The following is a 24171-nucleotide window of genomic DNA, read 5'->3' as shown; positions in this document are numbered from 1 at the left end:
ACCCATGCCCCAGGGAGTGGGTAGAGTGGTAGGTCCCATTTAAAATTACTTTGTCCCATGGATCTTGCAAGCCCTTTCCTGATCCTATGTCCCAGTTTTGTGTTCAGCGCCTCTGATTTCTGCAGGTCTCTGGGACACAGGGCCTACACTGGGAACGGGGCTGTGCAGCCCAGGGGTGGAAGTCAGCCTGTCTGAGCTCCCGCATCTCCTTCCAGGCTGAGCTTTGGCTCTGACCACATTTGCACCCCTCCTCAGGCTGCCGCCTGCCTGGGCACCTCGGGAGCCCAGCTCCATTCCAGGCCCAGGTCCCTCCCCCAAGTCAGGGCCCCTCCCACCTTCTCCCAAACCTGCCCAACCTGCCTGGCAGCCCAGCATCTCCCAGAGGTGCCTCCCAGAGGTGGGATGCCTGGGAACAGCCCTCTCAGCAGCATCAGAAGCAGCAAGAGCTGGGAGTTGGGTAGATGGGAGGGCAGGCTAACCCCTGCAGAAGAGGATGAGGAATTAGGCTTGCCACCGCTGCTGGAATGACACCTCTCTCTGACATGAGCTTGTAGAGCCTCCCTTACAAACCGCCCCCACCCCTGCCTTGCCCATCCCTGTCCTGGATGGACTCAGAGTGACCTACTTCTCTCCACCCCCACCCTCAATGGCTCCCTCCTGGCTCAGCTGATATTTTATCTGAGTGACCCAGGGATGCAGTTGGTGCATTGCCACCCCCAGGAGTGTCCTGGAAGCATGGAGGGATGCAAGCTAGATGAGTGTCACTCCTCCCGTCCCAGTTCTCCCAGTGAGGATGGGGCCCTGGCTCTGAGCAAGCCCAGCTTCCTCAAGCACTCCAGATGCTCACAGCTACCAAAGTTAAGTGTCTACAAACAGACAGAAAGGATGTACAGACCCATGCAGCCTCCCTAATGGGAGAAGGGTCAGACAATGTTTCTTCTTTTATTATCTTTTCTTTTTTTTTTTTTACTTTTTAAATTTTTTTGTAGAGACAGGGGTCTCACTATGTTGCCCAAGCTGAACTGGAACTCCTGGCCTCAAGTGATCCTCCCTACTTGGCTTCCCAACGACTGGGATTCCAGGCGTGAGCCACTGTGCATGGCCACCTGTTCTTCCTGTTAAAGGAATGAGAGACACTAACATGCTCACATAGATACACAAAATAAAAACGTTTGTTGAACTCTTACTATGTGCTGGGGATGTTCTAAGGGTTTTACATGACTGAGTTCATTTTAACCTTCACATCAATCCTATGGAGTAGGTATTATCCCAATTTTCTTTTTAATTTTTAATTTTTTTATTTTAGAGAGAGGGGTCTTGCTCTGTTACCCAGGCTGGAGTACAGTAGTGCTCCACTATGTCTGGCTAGTTATACCTATTGCTTTTATTTATTTATTTATTTATTTTTGTTCTGTAGAGATGGGGGCCTCAATATTTTGCCCAGGCTGGTCTCAAACTTCTGGGCTCAAGCTATCCTCCTGCCTCAGTCTCCCCAAGTGCTAGGGTTACAGGTGTGAGGCACTGTGACTGGCCTAATTGTCCCCACATTAAAGATAGAACGACTGAGACACACAGAGGCTAAGTCATTTGCCCAAGATCATATCTCCAGTAGATGCTGAGTTCAGGATTCAAACCCAGGCAGCGCAGCTGAGACCGCCTTAGAACATTTGCATAATTGCCCTGAAGGATAGACACACCCACTCATATTTAGGACAAGCCACCTCACATACATAATTGTGCATAGAAATACATCGTTACCTAGTAGTTTATCATAAGTAACATTTATAGAGCAATTTATTTACAAATCTCTTTCACACCCAGATACAATGCCCAGTGAAGGATGGATTGCTAACTGTTTAACAGATAACAATTAAGACTAACATCTACTGACTCAACTGGGGCTCAGCTATTTGGCTGGGAGCAGTTCATCTTTTCTTCTCTTTCCCTTCCTTTCTTTAAATAAAAATAAAGCATGCTTCATAGTAAAATTAAACCAGGACAAAAGGGGATAAAGTGAAAGTAAAAGGCTCCCTCCTTCCTCTTGCTATTCCCGTTTCTAGAGGGATGTCCTTCCAAAAATTGTCAACGCACACCTAAGTAGATAGTATTAGATATTATACATGGCTTTTCATCCTTGCAAGGAAGCCTTTTTGGAGAAGCTCTTGTTCTCCCCATTTTACACATTAAGAAGTCTATTAAAAGTGGGGTACTGCAGCCAGGAACAGTGGCTCAAGCCTGTAATTCCAGCACTTTGGGAGGCCGAGGCAGGTGGATCACGAGGTCAGGAGTTCAAGATCAGCCTGGCCAAAATAGTGAAACCCTGTCTCTGCTAAAAATACAAAAATTAGCCAGGCATGGTGGCAGGTGCCTGTAGTCCTAGCTACTCAGGAGGCTGAGGCAGGAGAATTGCTTGAACCTGGGAGGTGGAGGTTGCAGTGAGTCGAGATCGCACTACTGCACTCCAGCCTGGGCAACAGAGCAAGACTCCATCTCAAAAAAAAAAAAAAAAAAAGTGGTGTACTGCGTTTTATTTTTATTTTGTTTATTTATTTTGATATGGAGTCTCACTCCATCCACAGGCTGGAGTGCAGTGTCGTGATCTCAGCTCATTGCAACCTCTGCTTCCTGGGTTCCAGCAATTCTCCTGCCTCAGCCTCCCAAGTAGGTGGGATTACAGGTGTGCACTACCACACCCAGCTAATTTTTGTATTTTTAGTAGAAATGGGTTGGCCAGGCTGGTCTCGAACTCCTGACCTCAGGTGACCCACCCACCTTGGCCTCCCAAAGTGCTGGGATTACAGATATGAGCCACTGTGCCAGCCCAGTACTGTGGGAACAAAGTGGGATAGCACTGCAAGGCCACTCAGGTACTGAGTGGGGAAGTTAGATTTCAACCCAAGCCTTCCCAACCTGGAGCCTGCGTTCCCCACTGCCCCTGCCCCAGGGCCCATTGCCTCCTCCATCCCCTGCTGGCACCTGATGGCCCAACACCCCCAGAGCCAACACTCTGCTGCTCTGAGCCTTTCAGGGTAGGGCAAGGGCTGTGCTGGAAAAGGACATTCCCTTTGGAAACTTAATTCAGGGGAGGACTTGCTGGGTTGAGCCCTGCTGAGGGGGAGGCCAGGCAGCAGGCCTGGGAACTTGTCTGAGATCCAGATCAGCCAAGCGATGAGCTCCCAGAATGTCCCCTGGAGCCCCCAGCAGGCTTCACTGCGGCCTTGAGGGCTACAGAGAGTGGCAGGTGACAGGCCTCATTCTCCATAGTACCTCCCAGCCAGGGAGTCAGGATAGGGAGAGGAGGTCAGGTCTGGGGCTCCCAGGGAGAAGAAGGGCCTGTAGATAAGAACTGCAACCCTCCCAAAACATCTCCCCCTGGGAGAGGGGCTGAGCAGAAGCAAGGACAGTACCATTTCCAGCTTCTGGGGTGAAAAGAGGCTCTGAAAGCCCCTGCCCCTGCTGTGACCCCTCCTGGGTAAGTTTCCCCAAAGGTGCCCCAGACCCGTCCTCAACTCTTTCATATGGGGCCTGGGTCCCTGGCATGGCTGGGACCTTAGGACACATAAATTGCTAAGATTCAGTCATAACCAGCGGCTGAGGATGTATGTGTATTTGTTATAAGTGTCTCCACAGCTAGCCACAGTGGTGCCACGGCATTCTGACCCAGCTGGCCTAGGCTGGTCATGCGGGACCTGCTGGGTCCTGTGTGCCTTAGGCCTGGACCCAGCCTCACACCTCCCATCCTAGTGCGGAATCTGGAGAACAGGCCAGGACCAGGGCCAGGATGGAACCTATCTTCCCCCAGAGGACACTCTTTGGAACAGGGTACTCAGAACAGGGTACTCCACTCTTTGGAACAGGGTACCCCCTTCCTATCTGGCCAAGAGGAAGCTTGCCAGGGATCAGGGATTCCTGAGGTTAGTACTCAGTAGAGGGAGAGACAGCCATGGTGAGGCTGGCAGAAGCCAGAGAACTGAGATTGGACCCCTCTTTCCACAGTTTCCAGGCCAGGCTAACCCAGGGGATGAGACAGGCCTCCCTGAAAGCCCACCCTCTCCCTCCTTGGTGCCCAGCAGAGCCTCCCTAGTCCCCATCACCTTCAGGATCATGCCACACACCTTAGCCTAGATGTGCTACCTTCGAAGCCCCACAGCGCCGTCATGATCAGGATGGGCCTGCATGGGACACCCCGTTTCTCAGCTAGAGTAGCACTGCACTGGGCATTAGAGGGCATAGGACTGTGCCCAGCTTAGCTTCTAACTGACTGAAGGATTTTGGACAAGTCACCTCCCAACTCTGAGCTTCAGTTTGCCTGCCTGTAAAGCATGAGAGTTGAACTCCATTTGGAATCATGGGAATCTGGGTTTGAGCTGGGGAGTGTGGGGTTGGCCTTGGGTGTTCTTCTTGGTGAGCAGAGCAGGACCTCTCTCTAGGAGCCTGGGGTAGGGACCTCTAGGGGATATTACTCGTCAAGAAGACAGGATGTGTGTGTATTTGCTATGAGTGTATTTATCATTGTATATAGTATGTGACATGTACAAATATACATGCAAGCATAAATACATGTGTAAGGGTGTGTGTGTTTCTATGTGTGTGTGGGTGTGTTTATGGCAGCAGCTAATTGATCCCTCCCTCCCATTTGGGTTGGGGGGAAGGGGCCAAGAAGGCAGTCACTCATTAGGAGGCAGCTAATGGGCCCAAATGGCCTTGTCAGCAAAGTCTGAACTCAAATGAGCTTCCTCCCAAAGTAGGGAAGGAAAGAGATGTGAAATAGAAAAAGGTGGGGAGAAGAGAGCAAAGAAGTGGGGGAGAGGCCTCAGAAGGAACGAGGCTTTCCCAGGAGAAACTACAAGGATTGTAGTGTCCTCACTTTGTCCCCATCAATAAATACCCCTCCTGCCAGGAGAAAAAGTTCCCACTTCTTCTGACCCAAGGAAGTAGAGGGCAGAAAACTGACAAGGGAAGAAAGGCAGACACGTGTATTCCCATGCCCACAGGCACAAGTGTGCTAGCTGCTTGCACGCGGCCACACTGAGACGCAAGCACATGGGCTGTGTGGATGTGGACTCTCAGCACGTGTCATGCACGTGCTCACCCAGAGGCACCCCACACACAGCAGCCTGCGCACACGGAAGTGTGGGCACGTGCCCTGCACGGGAAGGTGTGTATGCATTCACCCAGGGGTACTGGCTCTGTGTTGGTGAGGGGAAGACAAAAATGAGGAGGACACAGTACCTGTCCCCCAGCTGACATTTTATTTTTATTCTTATTTTTGAGGCGGAGTTTTGCTCTTGTTGCCCAGGCTGGAGTCCAATAGTGCGATCTTGGCTTGCTGTACCCTCCACCTCCCAGGTTCAAGTGATTCTCCGACCTCAGCCTCCCGAGTAGCTGGTATTACAGGTGCCTGCCACCATGCCTGACTAGTTTTTTTGTATTTTTAGTAGAGACGGAGTTTCACCATGTTGGCCGGGCTGGTCTTGAACTCCTGGCCTGAGATGATTCCCCCACCTCGGCTTCCCAGAGTGCTGGGATTACAGCCATAAGCCACCGCTCCAGCTGACATTTTAGTTGGGAGGAGGTTGCTAAGGAAATAGACCATTCTTGTGATATGACACGCGGTGTACTGGAAAGATGTTTTGTACACCAGGGGCACGTGTGAATGGCTCCCCAAGATCCCCAGGGCTCACCTGCCGTTCTCTTTGCAGGGAACCATTTTCCTGTCTCCAGTCAGTTCAGCCCTGTGAGCGGTCCCCGCCCATCACTCCCACTCCTCCGCGCACTTCCTTCACCTCACCTGATGCCCACTGTTGCTTTGCATCCTCTTGCTTCTAAATTATGAAAACACTGATGGTTTGCTTTGATATTAGTAAATCAGACTCATAGTCCAGTTACCCACGGTGGCGGGGAGGCCCTCCAAACTTCATGAAAGGGTTATTTCTATCTCACACTATTCACAACATAGATTCCAGTGGAAATTAAGAGTTGACTCTAAACATGTTAAGAGAAAATGTGAGTTAAAATTAAATACTTTCGTACTAGAGAAGACCATTTAAAATAAGACAGTAACTACAAAGGCCGTAAAGAAAAATATTGACAAAATACTTATATCCAAGTTAAAACTGCTATATAATAGAAGAAAATAAAGGCATTGAAAGACAAGCAACTAAAATACAAGTAAGCCAGGCATTGCAGCGTGTCTGTAGTCCCAGCTGCTCGGGAGGATGATCTGGGAGGATTGCTTGAGCCCAGGAGGTCAAGGTTGCAGTGAACCATGATCATGCCACTGCACTCCAGCCTGGGCAAGAGGAGGAGACACCATCTCTACAGAAAAAGAAATTAAACTAAAATAAAATTGTGTGTGTGTGTGTGTGTGTGTGTGTGTGTGTGTGTGTTGGTCTGTCACCCAGGCTGGAGGGTAGTGGCGTGATCATAGCTCACTGCAGCCTCAAACTCCTGGGCTTGAGCCCAAGAGTTGCATCCTCCCACCTCAGCCTCCTGAGTAGCTGCGACTACAGGCACACATGCCACCATGCCCAGCTAAATATTTTATTTTATATTTTGGAGAGATGGGAGTCTTGTATGTCGCTCAGGCTGGTCTCAAACTCCTGGCCTCTAGCAATCCTCCTGCCTCGGCCTCCCAAAGTGCCAGGATTACAAGCATGAGCCACTGCACTCAGTCAAAGTACAACTTGTATTTATATCTAGAATTAAGAATTTCAACACATTAATAAGAAAAAGGTTTTTTTAAACCAAGCTTTTAAAATAGGCAGCCAAGCACAGTGGCTCACCCCTGTATTCCCAGCACTTTAAGAGGTTGAGGCAGGTGGATCACCTGAGGTCAGGAGTTCAAGACCAGCCTGGCCAATATGGCAAAACCCCGTTTCTACTAAAAATACAAAAGTTAGCTGGGTGTGGTGGCGGGCGCCTATAACTCAAGCTACTCCGGAGGCTGAGGCAAGAAAATCTCCTGAACTTGGGAGGCAGAGGTTGCAGTGAGCTCGCCCACTGCATTCCAGCATGTGTGATAGAGCAAGACTTTGTTTCCAAAAATAAAAATAAAATGGGCAAAGTATGTGAACAGGTGATTTACAGAAATAAAAATACAAAGTGTCCAATGAACTTAGGAAAATATGCTCAACAGAAGAGAAATGCAATCATAATTTGAGAACTACAAATTAAAATAAACGTAAGATTTGTTTTAGCTTCATCCATTAGATTAGCAAAAATTCAGCCTACTGACAGTATCCAGCCTGGGAGAGGGTGTACATAAGTTGGTCTTCTCATCCTCTCTTGGAAGTGCTCTGAATTGGTTCAGTCTTCTTGGTAGGTATTTTGGCAGTTTCTATTAAAACTAACAATACCCGACAAGGCACAGTGGCTCATGCTTGTAATCCCAGCACTCTGGGAGGCTGAGGCAGGCAGACCACCTAAGGTCGGGAGTTTGAGACCAGCTTGACCAACACAGAGAAACCCCGTCTCTACTAAAAATACAAAATTAGCTGGACGTGGTGGCACGTGCCTGCAATCCTAGCTGCTCAGGAGGCTGAGGCAGGAGAATCACTTGAACCTAGGAGATGGAGGTTGCAGTGAGCCAAGATCACACCATTACACTCCAGCCTGGACAACAAGAGCAAAACTCCATCTCAAAAAAAATTAACAACACCCATCTTCATTTGAGCAACTCTATTTCTAGATATCCATTATCTTAACAAAATAGCCATGTCTGCCCACAGAACCACATACCAGAGAGTTCACTGAGCAATATTTACAATGAAAAATCAGAAGCAAACAGTCCACTGGTGGGAATAGAGGAGTAAACAATGGCAGCCCCATCTATGGAATAATCAATATGAAGCAATTCCAAATAATGAGGTAGACCTCCATGTTCTGATGTAGGAAAATGCGCATGCCATGTTTTCATTTCAAGCCATATATATATATTTTTTTTCATTTATTTTTTTCTCTATACATATGGGAAGGAATCAAACCGTATTTTTAATTGGAAAAGCAAATTGCAGAAAAACAAAAATACTCAGGTACAAAGGTAAAAACCCACCAAAAAATCGTATGTTTCTTTTTGTATAAAATATACATGTAGATAAATGCATAGGAAATGATCTAGAAGGATACACAATGAATTGACCACAGCAGTGACCTCTGCAGATGATTCTGGAATTGGAAGGAGTAGTTCATCTGTATTTTTTACAACAAGAATGCATTTTTAGCTTACTTTTGAAATTTAAAATAAATTTAAATAAATGTGGTTCATTTGAATAAATGAATTAACAAAAGGTTCAGCAGTGAGACTTGACATACACAAACACGAGGCACTAAGATTTTTATTCATTGCGTGAAGAAAGAGGCGCCTTTTTGGCAGCAATTCTGCCTTAGCGAATGTCACAAGGACCTGCCTTCCATTCCACCCCTGGAATGTTAAAATTGGGGGCTGTTTAGACCGTTAGAAGGCTAGAGTCCTTCAGTTTACAGAGGTAAGGAAAGATGGTCAGGGCCCATCACAGCTTCAGAAAGGTCACAAAAGGCCCATGGAAGGCGGAGAGTGGCACGGTGACTGTATTCTTGTTTGACTTGCAGCTTGTCATCTTAGGGACAAGTCCAGGCCCAGGGGCTCCTGGCTGTCCTTACAGCACCTGGATTCGGTCCTAGTAACTAATGATAAATATTAAGTGACTTCTGGCACTAATAGTCACTTACATCAGGCAGCTTTTTGCAGTTGATACAATCCTGCCTTGCACATTTCCTCATTTGTTCCTCATAACCTCTGAGAGGTAGCTTCTGCTGCCATCTCCATGTCACAGATGAGAAAACTGAAATTCAGAGAGGTCAGACTTGGCCAAGTTCACTCCAGTAACAAGAGGCAGAGCAAGACTCAGCTGCAGTCTTTTTGACCTCCGATCCCTAATTCCATTGTGGCAAAATCCCCCTGGGGTTACCATCTGCTCCCTGCCTCAGCTTTTCTGGGTATGAGCCTTAGCCCTGGCCTGACATTTTCTCTGGGAAGAATCCAGTGAGGCTGATCCTAGGCAGAGGACTTACCTGAGCCTTGGTTGGTGACTAGGACTATGAGAGGCAGTGTGGCTCAGTGGTGAAGGGCATGTACTCTGGTGTCAGATGCACCAAGCTCCAGTCCCAATTCCTAGCCCAGTGACCTTGGGTGAGGTATTTAAAATCTTTGCCTATTTCTTCATCTGTAAAATAAGAATAATAGGAGAATCTGGCCAGGCACGGTGGCTCACGCCTGTAATCCCAGAACTATGGGAGGCCCGGGCGGATGGATCATTTGAGGCCGAGAGATTGAGACCATCCTGGCCAACTTAACAAAACCCTATCTCTACTAAAAATGAAAAAAAATGTAGCTGGGCAGTAGTGGTGCATGCCTGTAGTCCCAGCTACTTGGGAGGCTGAGCAGGAGAATGGCTTGAGCCTGGGAGACAGAGGTTACCGGTGAGCTGAGATCGTGCCACTGCACTCCAGCCTGGGCAACAGAGTGAGACCCTGTCTCAAAAAAGGAGGGTGGGGAGCAAATTATAGGAGAATCTATCTCTTGGAGATGTGGTGAACATACGCTGAGATAATACTTATAAAGTCCATAATTTGGTGCCCAGCATACTATTAGCTCTCACTAGATGCTGAAGATGATGGTAATTGATGACAGACTGGCCCTCCCAGCCTGGTGAGCATGACTTGAATCTTAGTTTTACTGCACATTTGCACCATAGAAAGAGCTATACCAGAGAGAGATGTGACAGAGCAGCCTGGGAACTGCAAAGTAGTTACTGGGTTAGGGGATGCTGAACCAACATTTAGCTCCCCAAGCAGGAGAACAGGCCAGTTGTCTTTGGAGTAGTGGACAGAGCTCAATGTGGGGAAGGGTCTTTGGTCAAGGGCAGGATGGGGATAGTGTGCCAAGCAAAGATATCAGGAGGAATGGCCTGGGGGAGGTTTCTGGGGGGGCACTTAGGGTTCACAAGGAGAGTCACCAGATGGGATCCAAGAGCAAGGGTACCATTGGGATGCAGATTTCTCTTCATATGGGCTTCCTTCTCCGGAAGGGAGCCAGAGGAACAAAGTGGAGAGCTAAGGTATTCAGAAGACCAAATTCCCAAAGCAGCCTCCAAGCCTTGGCAACTGACAGGGAGCCTCCAGGGTCACTCAAAGTCAAGGAGGGGGCTCTCCGAGGCACCAGTTCCATAACGCATTCCAGGCGGCTTCCTGTAGCCTCTCTTCCACCCTGATCCCACAAGAAGCTAAGCCAAACAATGAGCAGATCACAGAGTCAGTAAATGTGGAAGGAAGCTTCAGAGCCAACCAAGGTGGGGGGCATCCCTCCTCATCAGTTGCCAAATCAGTAGCCAGCTCAGGGGTCACCCTGGAGCTGCCCTCATCCTCCTCCTCAGCCTCCACCCAACTGATTATGGAAACTTCCACAAGACTACTAACTTCTCTCTCCCTGCTCCCCCCTCATTAGCCCAGGCCACCACCTTTCACCTGGAATGTGGCAACAGCCTCCTGGCTGATGTCTGATCCTCTGATCCGTAATCTGTCATCTCCCACATGGCCACAGAATACATCTTTCTAAAATATGTATCTGAACAAGATTTCCCTCCGTTTAAAACCCTCCAGTGGCTCCTCATTGCCATGGGATCAAGTTCAAGCTCCTTGTCACAGTTTAGAAAGTTCCTGCTTTCCTCTCTGGTCTCATCTCATCAGTCACCATTTCTTAATTTATGCTCCGGTTGGCCAGAGCTTCTATAGCTCCTCAGGCTCTCACCCCAGAACTATTGAACCGGAATCTGCATTTTAACAAGCTTCCCTGGTGATTTGGATGCGCATTAAAGTTTGAGAAACACAGCTCTAGGCTAGTAGCTCCAAAATTTCCTAATAATTAGAATCATCTGTGGTGTTTATTAAAAATGCAAATTACAGGGCCCCATTATGGACTCACCAAATGAGAATTTCCAGGGGAGGGAGCCTGGGAAACTGTGTATTTAACAAGCATCCCAAATGATTCTTCTCGGCAAGGATGCTTGGGAAGCATTAACAGTGGTTCTCAAGCTTGGTAGTACATTAGAATCACATGGGAGAGCTTTAAACCTATATTTATTTTATTTTTTTACATTATTTTCCTTTTTAGAGACAGTCTGGAGTGCAGTGCTGTGATTATAGCTCACTGTAGCCTCGAACTCATGGACTCAAGCAATCTCCTGCCTCAGCCTCTCAAGTAGCTAGGATTGCTGGCGTGTACCACCATGCCCAACTAAGTTTTTCTTTTGGTGGAGGGTAGAGAGGAGGTCTCGCATGTTGCCCAGGCTGGTCTCGAACTCCTTGCCTCAAGCAATCCTCCTGCTTTAGCATCCCAAAGTGTTGGGATTACAGGCATGACCCACCATGTCTCGCCTAAACCTATATTAGTGCCTGAGTACCAACCCAGAGATTCTGGTCTGGGGGGCAGCTTCAGCATCAGGATCTTTCAGATCTTCCCCGGGTGATTCCTGTCTGATGTGCAGCCAGGGCTGAGAACTAGTAGGAGGTCAGAAGGGTAACATGGAGTGAAAGCCTCCTACCCCGGGGGTCTTCACCTCCCCCCGGGAGGATGCAGGGAGGCAGCAGAAGCCACAGTGTGCTGGGCTGGGGTGAGACAGAGGAGAATGCCCTCAGATCCAGAGCAGAGTAATAAGTACAGATGGGCTGGTGCCAGTGGGGCGGGGCAGCCTTGGGTCAAACATGTGGAGCTGGAGTAGACAGGTGTGGCACCACACCTGTTCACTCTCTCCATCCCTAACCATCCTCCTGAGCCTGGACCTCTGGCCGTGTAGACTGTGGCTCTGGGACACCACCCACCCCAGCTTGGCACTTGGCTGTGTCCTGAGCCTGTTGTGGGATGCAAGTGGGGAGAGAAGCAGAGGATGGAGATTGCTTATTGACCTTCCCAGGAACCCACACTTGACAGATGACAAAGCGCTCTACCCACACGTGCACCTGGTCCTCATGATTACCCTGTGAGGCAGTTTCCTCCCCATTTGCAGGTAGCGACATGTAGACTCAGGGAAGTAACATGCTGAAAGCCACAGAGCTGGTCAACAGCAGAGCAGATGTTGGCCGCTGGAGTACTGGGATTTTTCCTCTAAGATACACAGATGGCACTCATGCTGTGCGCTCACACAATCATACACTTGTAAGCACTCACACCCCATGTGGTCACATTAGTGCATTGCTGTGTCATGCTCATTCTTTCAAAGAGCCACATGTTCACACTCTCATACTGGTACTCACACTCAGCCCAGCCCCCACCTGGGGGGCACACACCTAAACACAGCCACAGACAAGTACACTTCCAATCTCCAGTGTGCACACTCACAGAGGCACAAATGTGCCCATACTCTCCCTAATGAGCCCCTGGCGGCCCTCCCTCCTTCCAGAGCTCACATGCCCTTCCCCTTCCTCACTGTGTGTGTGCCTGTGCATGGCAGGGATGAGAAGCAGATGTCTGGCTCCACTTCCCATCCCTCCACCTGCCACATTGTGGCTCCAGCCCCAGGGCAGAGGCTGCTTGTATTTGGGCAGCAGCCAGGGTTGAATGAGCAAGAGGAACCAGAACAGAGATCAGAATAGAAACCCCACCCTCATCCAGACGCTCTGCTCTTCGAGGGCTCAGAGAACCAGAGCCCGCCCCTCACAGTCTCACACCCTGCAGCAGAGCCAGAGCTGAGCTCTAAGAAAGTTTGCCCTTGGCCATGTGGACAGGAAGCTGACACATGTCCAGGTTCATTTAGGACTGAGACAGCTTCCCTGGGTCTCCAGCGGGACTCTGGGGCCCCCTGAGAGGCCTAAGGATCTCTTCAACCCTGTGTATCAGATAGACAGAGAGCCCCCTGCAGAAGCCATTACTGAGCTTTCAAGGGGCTGATACAGCCAACACAAAGTAAACCCCACTCTCTCCAGCACATCTGAAGCCTGGAGCAAAAACCATGGGCTCAGAAGTCAGAACTAATTGGGTTCAAATCCAGTTCTGCTGCTTGCTAGTGGTGCAGCTTTGGAAAATTTACTTAACCTCTCCGCTCCCTCATCTATAAAGTGGGGCTGTTATATCTGTCTGCCTTATAGGACCGATAGAAAGATCAAATTGCAAAAGCATCTGGCACAACACATGGGAAGTGTTCAATAAATGGAGCTGTTTTTATTTTATTTGCTATTATCATTATATAAATAATTAGAGACAAGGTCTCATTCTGATGTCCAGGCTGGAGTGCTGTGGTGTGATCATAGCTCACTGCAGCTTCAACCTCCTGGGCTCAAGTGATCCTCCCACCTCAGCCTCCCAAAGTGCTGGGATTACAGGCCTGAATCATCACTCCTAGCCCTACTGTTACTATTTTTATTTTATTTTTTGAGGTGGAGTCTTGCTCTTGCTCTGTCACCCAGCCTGGAATGCAGTGGCACCATTTCAGCTCACTGCAACCTTCGCTGCCTGGGTTCAAGCAATTCTCCTGCTTCAGCCTCCCGAGTAGTTGGGATTACAGGTATGTGCCACCATGCCCAGCTAATTTTTGTATTTTTAGTAGAGATGGAGTTTCACCACATTGGCCAGGCTGGTCTCGAACTCCTGGATTCAAGCGATCCACTCACCTCGGCCTCCCAAAATGCTGGATTTATAGGTTGAGCCATCCTGCCTGGCCCTGTTATTTTTATTAAAGATCTTCCCAGATGTGACCATTGCAGAGATCGGCAAATGGGCAGATGCGCTGAGGTAGCCGTCTGGGAAAAGCAGAAGGCAAGGGTAGGGGCGAAAGCAGGTATTGGGTGAGCATTCAGAGAGGGCACAGTGAGTGAGAGGGCTCCTTCCCACTAAGGAGAAGCGCAGCTGGAGGGGCTGCTGAGCATGGCCTCTGCGGGGTCTCCAGGTTCCTGCTGCAGAGGCCGATGGGATCTGGGGCCCCTTCTTTAGTCATGGATGCCTGGCATTCCATCCTCTGAAGCTCCAGACAGAAATCAGGGCCCACTCATTAGCAGGCACCATGTCCTGCTTCCCATTGCTCCCTGAGACACCTCATTGTATTCTCCAGGGACCCCAGGGAGACTGAAAGGTTTGAATTTTTCTCCCTTGCAGGCAATCAGACTAGGAAGCATTTTCTGCTAATTGACCTTGAGAGGGGAAACCAAGGCACGGTGTGTGCAAAGACCCCACCCCAAGTCACAACAGTCCAACAGAGCTGGGTCCGGGATCCCTGACTTCTACTTCCATCCTCAGATACTGACCACAAGGTCTTAGAGGGGAATTTAAAAAGATCTCAATGGGCCAGTTGAAGAGTCAAGATCTTTGTTCTGGAGGTGAGGCCAGACTTAGCCAGCAGCTGGGGAGAAGCAAGGCTTCTCCAAGGCATGACCCCACTTAAAAAAAAAAAAAAAAAGCTTCTGTTAGATGAGACTGCAGGGAAGCTGGGAGTTGGAGGGAGAGGTACTGAGACCAAGATACTGTCCCCTCTGTAGCCTAGACCTACCTGAGGAGGCCAATTACCCAGGAGCCCATGATCCCCAGGGCCCTATCACTAGGAGCAGCTCTCATCACCTCCAAGCCCAAGTAGGCCCCCCTTTATCAGGCCCCCTGGCACCAGCCTGTCTGAGCCTCCGCCACATCCGACGCCCAGGAGGTTTGTTTTGGTATCTGTGGTGGCTGTGGTCAGAGCATAATTGAAGTTGAAACACCCACTTGGACCCCCTGAAGGATAAACAAGCAGGGCTGGGGCAGCCTTAGAACAGATGTGAAGACAGACGTGAAGACAGCAGGTCCAGGAAGCCAAGCAAGCTGGCCGGGAAGGGCCAGAGGGCTGGTGGGAAGGGAAGGGAACCAGGCAGGACAGTGAGGAGGCCAACAGTGTGCCCACTTCCAGGGAAGTGGTGGCAGGGAGGTCAATACTTGGAGGCCCACTAGAAAAACCCCACCACTCACCTATCCTTGTCTGGGGCTGCCCTCAGGAAGCCTCAGATCTAATGAAGGCATGAGCCTGGCTCTAAGGAAGTCTATTGTACAGAGGTTCTCAGACTTTAGGAAGCTTGGTAACAATTCAGTTATCCGGACCCCATTCCCAGTTTCCAGCTCAGTAGGTCTGAAGTAGGTGCCAGAGTTGCACTTGGAGAAACACTGGTCTTCATTGATGGGAATGTCTTGACCTTGCCTTCAGGAGATAGGGCCCTGCCTGGGGCTGGGAGTTCCCATCAGAACACAGAGGACCTGTTAGGGTCTAGGAAGGGCACTCCAGAATCCCAGCGGATATCTCCAGAGAGCTTCGGGGAGAGATTTACAGCAAGGACACCTAGGCAAGAACTGCCAAGGAGACATAGAGTTCCCGATGTTTTCCTAGGACTCAACTCTGGGCAGCTGGGGCAAAAGGAGGCCTGGCTGACCTTCAGAGCCTTATTCTGCCAGCTTCGCCCTCAAGGTATTTAAAGGACCGGAGCCCCACATCTTTTGTTTTGTTTTGTTTTGTTTTGTTTTTGATCGGAGTCTCGATCAGTTGCCAGGCTGGAGTGCAGTGGTGAGATCTTGGCTCACTGCAACCTCCGCCTCCCGGGTTCAAGCCATTCTCCTGCCTCAGCCTCCCAGGTAGCTGGGGCTACAGGTGCATGCCACCACACTCAGCTAATTTTTGTATTTTTTAGTAGAGACGGGGTTTCACCATGTCAGCCAGGATGGTCTTGATCTCTTGAAATCGTGATCTGCCCACCTCAGCCTCTCAAAGTGCTGGGATTACTGGTGCAGTGAGCCACTGCGCCCAGCCCAGAGCCCCAAATCTTTGGAGGGAGCAGCTTGCTGGCTGGATGACAAGGCAGTGCTCTGCGTCCTCCACACCATCCCAGTGCAGGCCCCGCCCTGCCTCATCAGGTGGTGTAAGGTGTGTGTGGGGGGACATGAGGGAGGTTAGGGGCTTGGAGATGCTGGGCTGGAGGGGCCCTCTGGCAAACCCAGTGTTGCAGCCACAAGTCTCCTGAATGCTAGGCCGTTTGTGTCTCTGAGCGGCTCTCCACGATACATAGGGTAGTGGGAGTAGAGTGTGGGTCTGTGGGGGGACAGGTGTTTTTGATTGGCTGTGTCTAAGCAACTCACAGTGCTGCAGGGTTGCAGTGAGATAGATCCTGACGGCGGGGCTTGCTGACCCCCAGCTGACCACAGTACACAGTAGCTCCTGTCTTGGCTGCCTCTGAGAGTGTCCCAGCCAAGAGAGAGGGATTGGGATACAATGGATGGAAGCCTGAAAGGCAGGCTGCAGGGGGAGTTGGGCCAGGGCTGGGAAAGTCCATCTGGCCACACCCACACCCTCTGGGCCACACACATCTGGGCCCCAATTTCCTCCCCTGAGACCATCCCATTTGAGGATGTCACCATGCATGGTTTGATGTGTGAAATGGGTCCTGCACTCTGGTCCCCCTGAGGCTAAGGGCGCTCCCTGTCAGCAAGCCCCTCTCCACCCACTCCCCATCACCCTCCCCTGGTGGATCCCACCTTTCCAAAGGCATTTCCTCACCCAAATGCAGCCTCCTGCCTCCCCGAGCTACTGTCCTGGGTATCAGGGCTGCCATCTGGTGGCCACTGCCGTAACTACTGTCACTACCTTTTCCTCCACATCTCGAAGGTGTGGCCAGAGAGCAGCACAGACCCCAGGGTAGGACAGGGAGCTGGGGGAGGCCGGTCTTCTACCCCCTTGGACACGCCCACATCCTGCTTCCGATTATGGGGAACTCCCCAGAGCTGGGCTTGATTGGCGGGAGAGTGTGCTGTGAGCAGGAACTTCCAGGTAATGCTGGAAGGTTCTACTCGCCCAGAGCCTTAGGAAGCCCAGGGGCCACCCAACAGCCTCCCCCGCCCCATTCTGCCCTGCCTCTCCCTGTCTAGAGCTGGAGTGGTGAGGCCACAGCCCTGTTACCCAGAGCTGAAGAGCTCCTATATGTGATCCTAGGGGGACAGATAATCTTCGTGGAGGTCCCCAGTCCCTGGTATTCCCTCAATCCCAGGCCTATGGCTCCATGCCTTGGCCCACCAGTGACCACAGCTGGGTGGACCTGGAGGTCTGAGGATCCACCTCGGAGATGGGAGGATGGAAGCCCTCATTACAGGATTCCGTCGCAGCCCAGCCATAGTGAATAATTTATGTACAAGGCAGAGAAGACGATAAATCAGCCGCAGTGATTAACATGAGCTATTCTACGTGTGGAAAAGATCTATGGCAGGAGGCTGCCAGGTTGCTGGTGATTAATGCCGCTGTTTGCACTAGCTTCTGGGCCTTTATATTCAATTATGGGCCTGGAGTGTGTGGGGGGTCCTGGGATGGCGTGGGGGACACTGGGGGCCCAGGAAGAGAAGACTTGATGCCTAGGACCAAGAGTGAGGTGATCACAGGTGACAGCCTGGCCTGTGTGCACCTTTACTGATGAGCAGGTGAAGTTAGTGGGATGGAGCAGTGGCTGTTTCTGTGATGGGTGTTATTTTGTCCCTGGGGTCACTTCTTTTTTTTTTTTTTTTTGAGACAGAGTTTTGATTGCCCAGGCTGGAGAGCAATGGCACCATCCTGGCTCCACTGCAACCTCCGCCTCTTGGGTTCAAGCGATTCTCCTGCCTCAGCCTCCCGAGTAGCTGGGATTACAAGTCCCCGCCACCACGCCTAGTTAATTTTTGTATTTTTTTGTAGAGACAGGGTTTCACCATGTTGGTCAGGCTGGTCTCGAACTCCTGACCTCAGGTGATCCACCCGCCCCGGCCTCCCAAAGTGCTGGATTACAGGCATGAGCCACTGAGACTGGACGTTATCTCTGGGTCACTTCTAAATACTAGTCCTGGAGGTGCCTTGGGAAGCGGGCACAGGTGGAAGGAGGCATCTTTGGGAAAACCTGACTCTTCCAGAGTCAAGTGCTGGGTTTCTGAATCCCCTGCCTGCCTTGTGATGCCGTGGCCACGCTGCTAGGAGTGCAGGAGCATCGGCCAGCCAGCTGGGGTGGGTCAGGGGTGAGGTCAATGCTGGAAAAATTCCCCCATCAGCAACCGAGCGAGGGAGCTGGGGCCTGTCTCCAAGTTCTAGGGAGGGATGGTGGCAGGAGGGCCGGCTGCGTCTCTCCTCCCAGCTGACCCAGGAAGCCCAGGGAGGCCTCCTCCCTGGATTCCCACACTTGGGCCCCTTGTCCTCAGCCAGCTCCAGCTGGCCCCCATCAGTGCAGGGGCTCCAAAGACTAGTGGTGGCTTTGGGGTTAAGCGATTTCCCCCTGCCCAGCCCCTCCCCAACCCTGGCTCCTGTCAGCTCCCTCCTCTTCCTCCTCCTCTTCCTTCTCTTTGGTGACCTCTGTGCAGTGTGGCTATGCCTCCCCACAGCACCCCAGGGTTGTCATGAGGCACAGGGTTGGTATGGGGGAGGTGAGCTGACAGCTGGGCTCAGGGACCCTCTAGGCCAGGCTGGACTGAGGGGTGTGGAGGAACCAGTCCCATCTCCCTGCATCCTGGCTGGGAGCCGGCTCTCAGTCATTCTACCCACAGACCAGTGCTTCAGAATGGAAGGAGGTACTGAAGGAAAGGGAGAAGGGAAGCTCATCACCCTGGCCAGGGTGGGAGAGGGCACAGGAGGGGGCTGGCAGCGGCAGGCCAGAGTCTCTGGCTAGAAAGGGAAGTCTCTGGTTCATCTCCGCCACCCCCCTTGTACACCCCAAGTCTTCTCAGGGAGCAATTCTAAGTCCAGCGGTGTGTGTCTCTGTGTGTGAGCTGTGTATGAGAGTCCATATGTGTCTCTGGCGGGTGTTTGGCCCGTGGCTGTGTGTGTCTGCGTGTCTGAGCACTGCTGGGTCTCGTGAGTGCCTGTGTGGGTGGGTGAACACACATGCTTGAAGCTGACCCTCTCCCCGGGGGCCAGCTCACAGCCCTGTCTAGCCAGCCTTCCCCCGCAGCAGTCTTCCTCTGCCCCTAATCCCCTGTTTGCCTGGCTCATCCCTGGACTCTTTGGGACTCCATTAATGAGACCCGGCCACCCCAAGACAAGCCCCGAATTAACTCCACTGCTGACCCTGACAAGGACACCTGTAATTAGGCCAGCAGCGGCTGAGGCAGAGAAACCCCTGGGGCTCTGTGGGGTGAGGGCAAGGCCAGGCTGGGACAGGGGGCCTAATGCCCAGGAATGCTCTAAAAGCTGGGCTTGGCTCCAGGGCCCGCCAACGTCACTTCTAATACCGCCCAAAGCCTCCCATTCAGGGCTCCAGGGGGATTACCGGTGGAGGGGCCCTGGAGGTGGGGAGGGCCTCCCGTGCCAGCCCTGGGCTGGGGCAGCCCTCAGAAGGAGAATGCTGCCCCCTTGGCCTTAGAGCCCAGCAGCCTGGCCATCAGGTCCTCAGCAGCCCAGAACCTGTGCCCACGATGGCAGCTGCCCAGGGAAGAGCCACGTGCAGGCTGACTGGCCCATCTCCCTCTCTGTGGCCAGAGGCCTGGCCCTCCCCTCCCCCAGCTTGTTTTGTTTGCACAGCGTGTTTCAGCAGCGCCATTGCATTAACCCCTGACCCTGACTGAAACTCTCCCTCCCCTTTGACAACAGGAGTTTACCCAGTGGCTTTCTCAGGCTTAGAGGCATGGCTGGCTCCTGTCTCTCCTGTCCCGCCTCTCCCAGGGGAAGCTGTATTCCCTGTCCAGCGCACTCTCCTTGGGACTACCCCATACCCGGAGCTGCCCAGAAGTGTGTCTGAATGCACCTGAGCTGGCTGAGCTGAGCGCCTTGGAGGCAGCCACTCTGCCGGTTTGATATTGGGGTACGACCATCTTCATGTGCAGTCTGGAAATACTTATCAAAAATGTCCAATGAACATGTCATTTGACCCAACAATACCACTTCGAGGAATTTGTCTATGTATGTCCTGCACTTGTGCTCAGAGAAATATATCAAGGGTATTTTTGCAGTACTATAAGAGCTAAAGGCTAGAAACAAGCTAGGGAACAAGCAACGTGATTAAAACAGCCATATGATGGAATACCATGGGGCCACTCAAGAAGACAATGTGGGTGGGGCGCAGTGGCTCACACCTGTCATCTCAGTACTGGGCGCAGTGGCTCACACCTGTAATCACAGCACTTTGGGAGGCTGAGGCAGAAGGATTGCTCGAGCCCGAGAGTTTGACACCATCCTGGGCAACATAGGGAGACCCCCATCTCTACAAAAAACTTAAAAGTTAGCTGGTTTTGGTGGCACATGCTTGTGGTCCCATCCACTCGGGAGGTTAAGGTGGGAGGATTGCCTGAGCCCAGGAGTTTGAGACCGCTGTAAGCCATGATCACGCGAGTGCACTCCAGTCTGGGTGACAGAGTGATACTCTGTCTTAAAAAAAAAAAAAAAAAAAAAGAAGGGCCGGTCTCGGTGACTCACACCTATAATCCCACACTTTGGGAGGCCGAGGCGGGCAAATTACCTGAGGTCAGGAGTTCAAAGCCAGCCTGACCAACATGGAGAAACCCTGACTCTACTAAAAATACAAAATTAGCCAGGCATGGTGGCGAATGCCTGTAATCCCAGCTACTCAGGAGGCCGAAGCAGGAAAATCTCTTGAACCCAGGAGGCGGAGGTTGCGGTGAGCTGAGATCACGCCATTGCACTTCAGCCTGGACAACAATAGCGAAACTCTGTCTCAAAAAAAAAAAAAGTAAAGAAAAAAGAAAGCAAACTATGCATTTCTGCATGTACACATATATTATATAACTATATCCTCAAAACTCTGGAAGAATAATCACCACATTGATGACAGAGGGAAAAGTGGGATGAGAGGGTCACTGTATGCTTCTGTATATAGGAGACAGCTTCATCAAGCATTCTTGTATAATTACAAAATAAACAAGAGTTCATAAAAAGAATAAGAGCACCACAGTCACTCACCTAGCTGCCTCCACCAGATAGCCCTGGAGCCCGCCTAACCATGCTGTTTTTATCCTCATGTTACAGAAGGGAAAACTGAGGCTGAGAGGTTAGGCAACTTCCCCAGTCATCCGGCACACACAAGCCAAGCCATGCCCTAAAGCCCATAGCTTGTCTGTGCCAACTCTCCTTGAAGATGGCATTTCTTCCATGTTCTGAGGCTCTTCAAGGGTGTGGGCATTGGGGCTGAGGCTAATGATTTTTCCCCCTGAACGCCTATGAACAGAACAGAGTAAACCCTTTCCCTTCCTGTCCACCTCACCCCCTCCAATCCCCAGGGGAGCTGCTTGGGAGCCCAGCCAGTGGTGGGCTCCAGAAGCCAGTGCAGCTCCTGGCCTTGGCATGGCTGCCAGCTTCCCCGTCACCTGCTCCTGCCAGCAAGAGCCCAGTACCCGTTCCCTGCCGACACCCCCCTCCTTGCCACAGAGCACCCCCTTAATTACACTTAATGGCAAAGACCATAAGAGCTTTATTAACTTTATTATGGACCCAATTAGCAGTTAATGCCCCATGACTACTGTCCCCCCTCCCCCAATATCCCATTAAACAAAATGAAGCAGCCTTCCCTGCTTCCCTGCCGGGTGGGAGCTGAGAGAACAGGAAAATCCATCTTCCTGGGCCTGATTCCGCCCCCTCAGGCCCATTGGACACCAGCTCAGGCCCCAGAGCTTCCCGGGGACCAGGGCTGGGTGCTCGGAAGACAAAGATTAATCAGCAAGTATTTTGGTGCCAGCCATTGAGCCCACTCACTCGCACACACATGCATACACATGCACGCATGCGCACACGCAGACACACAGAGACACACACACACACACACACACACACACACACACACACACATTCATATATACACAAAGCCTGGCTGATGTCCAAATAGCCCCTGTCTCAAATCAAGGATGTGGAGACACACACATCCCTCGAATGCAACCCTATCCATCAGCATTCTCCAGCCTCATCCAAGCACTCTTCAGAGCTGGGGTGCTCATGTTGAGGGCCTCCGCCTGGGCTTGTCACAGTGAGGGATCAGGGAGCTGGGAGGTGAGAAGCCTGAGGGCAAGGAAGGAGAGTCTCTCCCCTGAAGCCCACACCCTCGACACACCCCAGCACTTCCCCACTCTGGCTGATTGCTTCAAATACGTATTCAGCACCAAAGCATGCCAGACACAGGGCTAGGCCCCCTCTGCCGTCTCACTTGGGCATCACCACCAACCCAAGGAAGTAGGTGTTATTTCTCCCAATTTACAGATGAAGAAACAGAGGCATGGAAGGATGACCAGGTTTAGAAACAGGTGTTCTATGTGATTTGCCTAAAAAGATCTCTCCTCTCTTTTTCCCAGCCACCCACCTTGCCCCATCCTAAGGCAGAGGAGGTGGAGATCTCAGAGAGCATTCTCTCCATCACCTACAGATGGAGAATTACGGCACAGAGAAGGCGGGAAGGACAATCATGGTGATCACGACAAGACAGCCTGTGGAGATCTGATTCCACATCCACCTTGATGGGTGGAGAGGACTAGAAACCAGAGAACACCCCTATCTCTAATGCCACAAGAGTCCCCTGATGTAGGATCTTTCCGGAATGAGAAGGCTCCATGAGATGGGACAAGGTGGGAGCAGAGAGCAGCCATGATAGGTGAAATCTCCCAGCCCCCGCACTGACCAAAACCTGAAGACTTGAGGATTCTGGTTCCTGATGGTCTGTGCTAGTGGTCTCCATCTATCCCCACTCAAGCACAAGAACCACCTCAAGATGGGACAGGATGGGCACACACCAGACCTCCAGGGACTTGGGTCCCTCCACCAGCCTTGGTCCCAGATGAGGAAGAAACACCAAGACTGACAGGGCAGAATCAGTGGCTGCCCTGAGCAAGGGGGTGGGATCCCAGGAAAAGGGACCCTTGAAACTTTGCTTGGAAACAGCCTCCTTGTTCCTGCCCCCCCTCCCTCAGGCTGCGCCAGCCTGGAAGCAGCCACTTGAAATGGGTCCTAGGGAGCCTGGGAGAGAGGCTGGCCTAGCTCCAGCCTCCAGCTCCTGGCGCCTCAGCCAGGCCCATGTCCCCAGTCCCCCTCCAGCCTAGCCCCAGCTAGGGTCAGGAGGTGACAGGGAGAGCTTTTACTCTAGGCCCTTCTAAGTCAGGATCCACTCCCACCCCAACACACACCCAGCATGGCATCCCTCCAATTGCTCCAGCCCTGGGGAAGGTGGAGGGGGTTGGGGGGTGTGAGCAAGTCAGCACTCTCTCTTTTCCCAAGAGGCCCTGGGGCCTAGGGAGCAGGCAGAGACTGCTCCCTGGGGTTACCTGAGGGCAGAGCACTGGGGAACCTCCCCAAGGGGGGCCCTCACTCTTCCCTTTGCCCTGGATGAGTGTTCTCTGACACCAGTCCCCCACCCTGCCTCTGAACAAACAGGAGCATCGCTCTCCCCCCGACCTCTCAAACCCAGAGGGATCTGGCACCCGGGTTAGCTTGACTGGAGAAATCCAGAATCCACCCACAGAGAACACAGAGGAACCTTGGTGGAGACAGGGTCAGAGTGGGGACAGTGAGATTCGGGGGCCTTGGGAAAGTTAGCCCATGCTGAGCTGAGGCTCTGGCTAGGAGCCCAGTATTGGCTGTGCTGTTTCCTGGCTGTGAGAGCTTGAGAGAGTCTCCCAACCTCTTTGAACCTCAGGTTTCATCTGTAAAATGGGGCTGGACATAGAACTTGCTTCATACGGCTCTTTGTCAACATTAAAGTAGTAATGTATAGACAACCTTTAGCCAGTTTCTGGCACTTAGAACACAGTGACCAAGTTACTGGTACAGTGTTGCTGTCTGAAGCAGGGGTGGTCCCTGACTGGCAATAATGACGATGATAAGAGGTAACATTGTGAGAGCATCGCAGGGGCCACCGCGATTCCACGAACCCTGTGCCTGGTTCTCACTGAGCAAGGGAGAAAGAACTCACGTTCCTCACCTCCACCCTCCAAGGCCCCCACTACCAGCAGTGTGCCCTGGCATAACGATTTCAGGACTGCAGAGGCCCTGGCTTGCTCCCAGCAGACCCTAAAGGTGCCTCAGCACATCTTCTTACCTATTTACCCCTCACTCCCTCTCTTGTCCTCCCCCTTCCTTTCCCTGGAGCAAGGAGGGAGAAAGAGATATCACAATTTGAAGGATGTGAAAATTAGCCAGAGCTGAGAGAGGTGTCAACTTCAAGGCAGCACCCCCGTCCCCACCCCTTCTCTAC

At 51.6% G+C, this 24171-nt stretch overlaps 1 long non-coding RNA gene across 1 annotated transcript in view; it reads left to right on the top strand.

Moving 5' to 3' along the window:
- LOC116553818 overlaps positions 1–23701 on the top strand; it is a 43957-nt gene extending 20256 nt beyond the window's left edge. The window contains exon 3 of the long non-coding RNA XR_004269929.1: positions 22280–23701. This is a non-coding gene — a long non-coding RNA (uncharacterized LOC116553818). The remainder of the gene's footprint in view (positions 1–22279) is intronic.
- Positions 23702–24171: the final 470 nt, after the last annotated feature.

This window comes from Sapajus apella, unplaced genomic scaffold (genome assembly GCF_009761245.1).
Source record: "Sapajus apella isolate SASKATOON/1434 unplaced genomic scaffold, GSC_monkey_1.0 scaffold13, whole genome shotgun sequence".
In the NCBI taxonomy this organism is placed as follows: Eukaryota; Metazoa; Chordata; class Mammalia; order Primates; family Cebidae; genus Sapajus; species Sapajus apella.
This window is presented reverse-complemented; position numbering and strand designations above follow the sequence as displayed.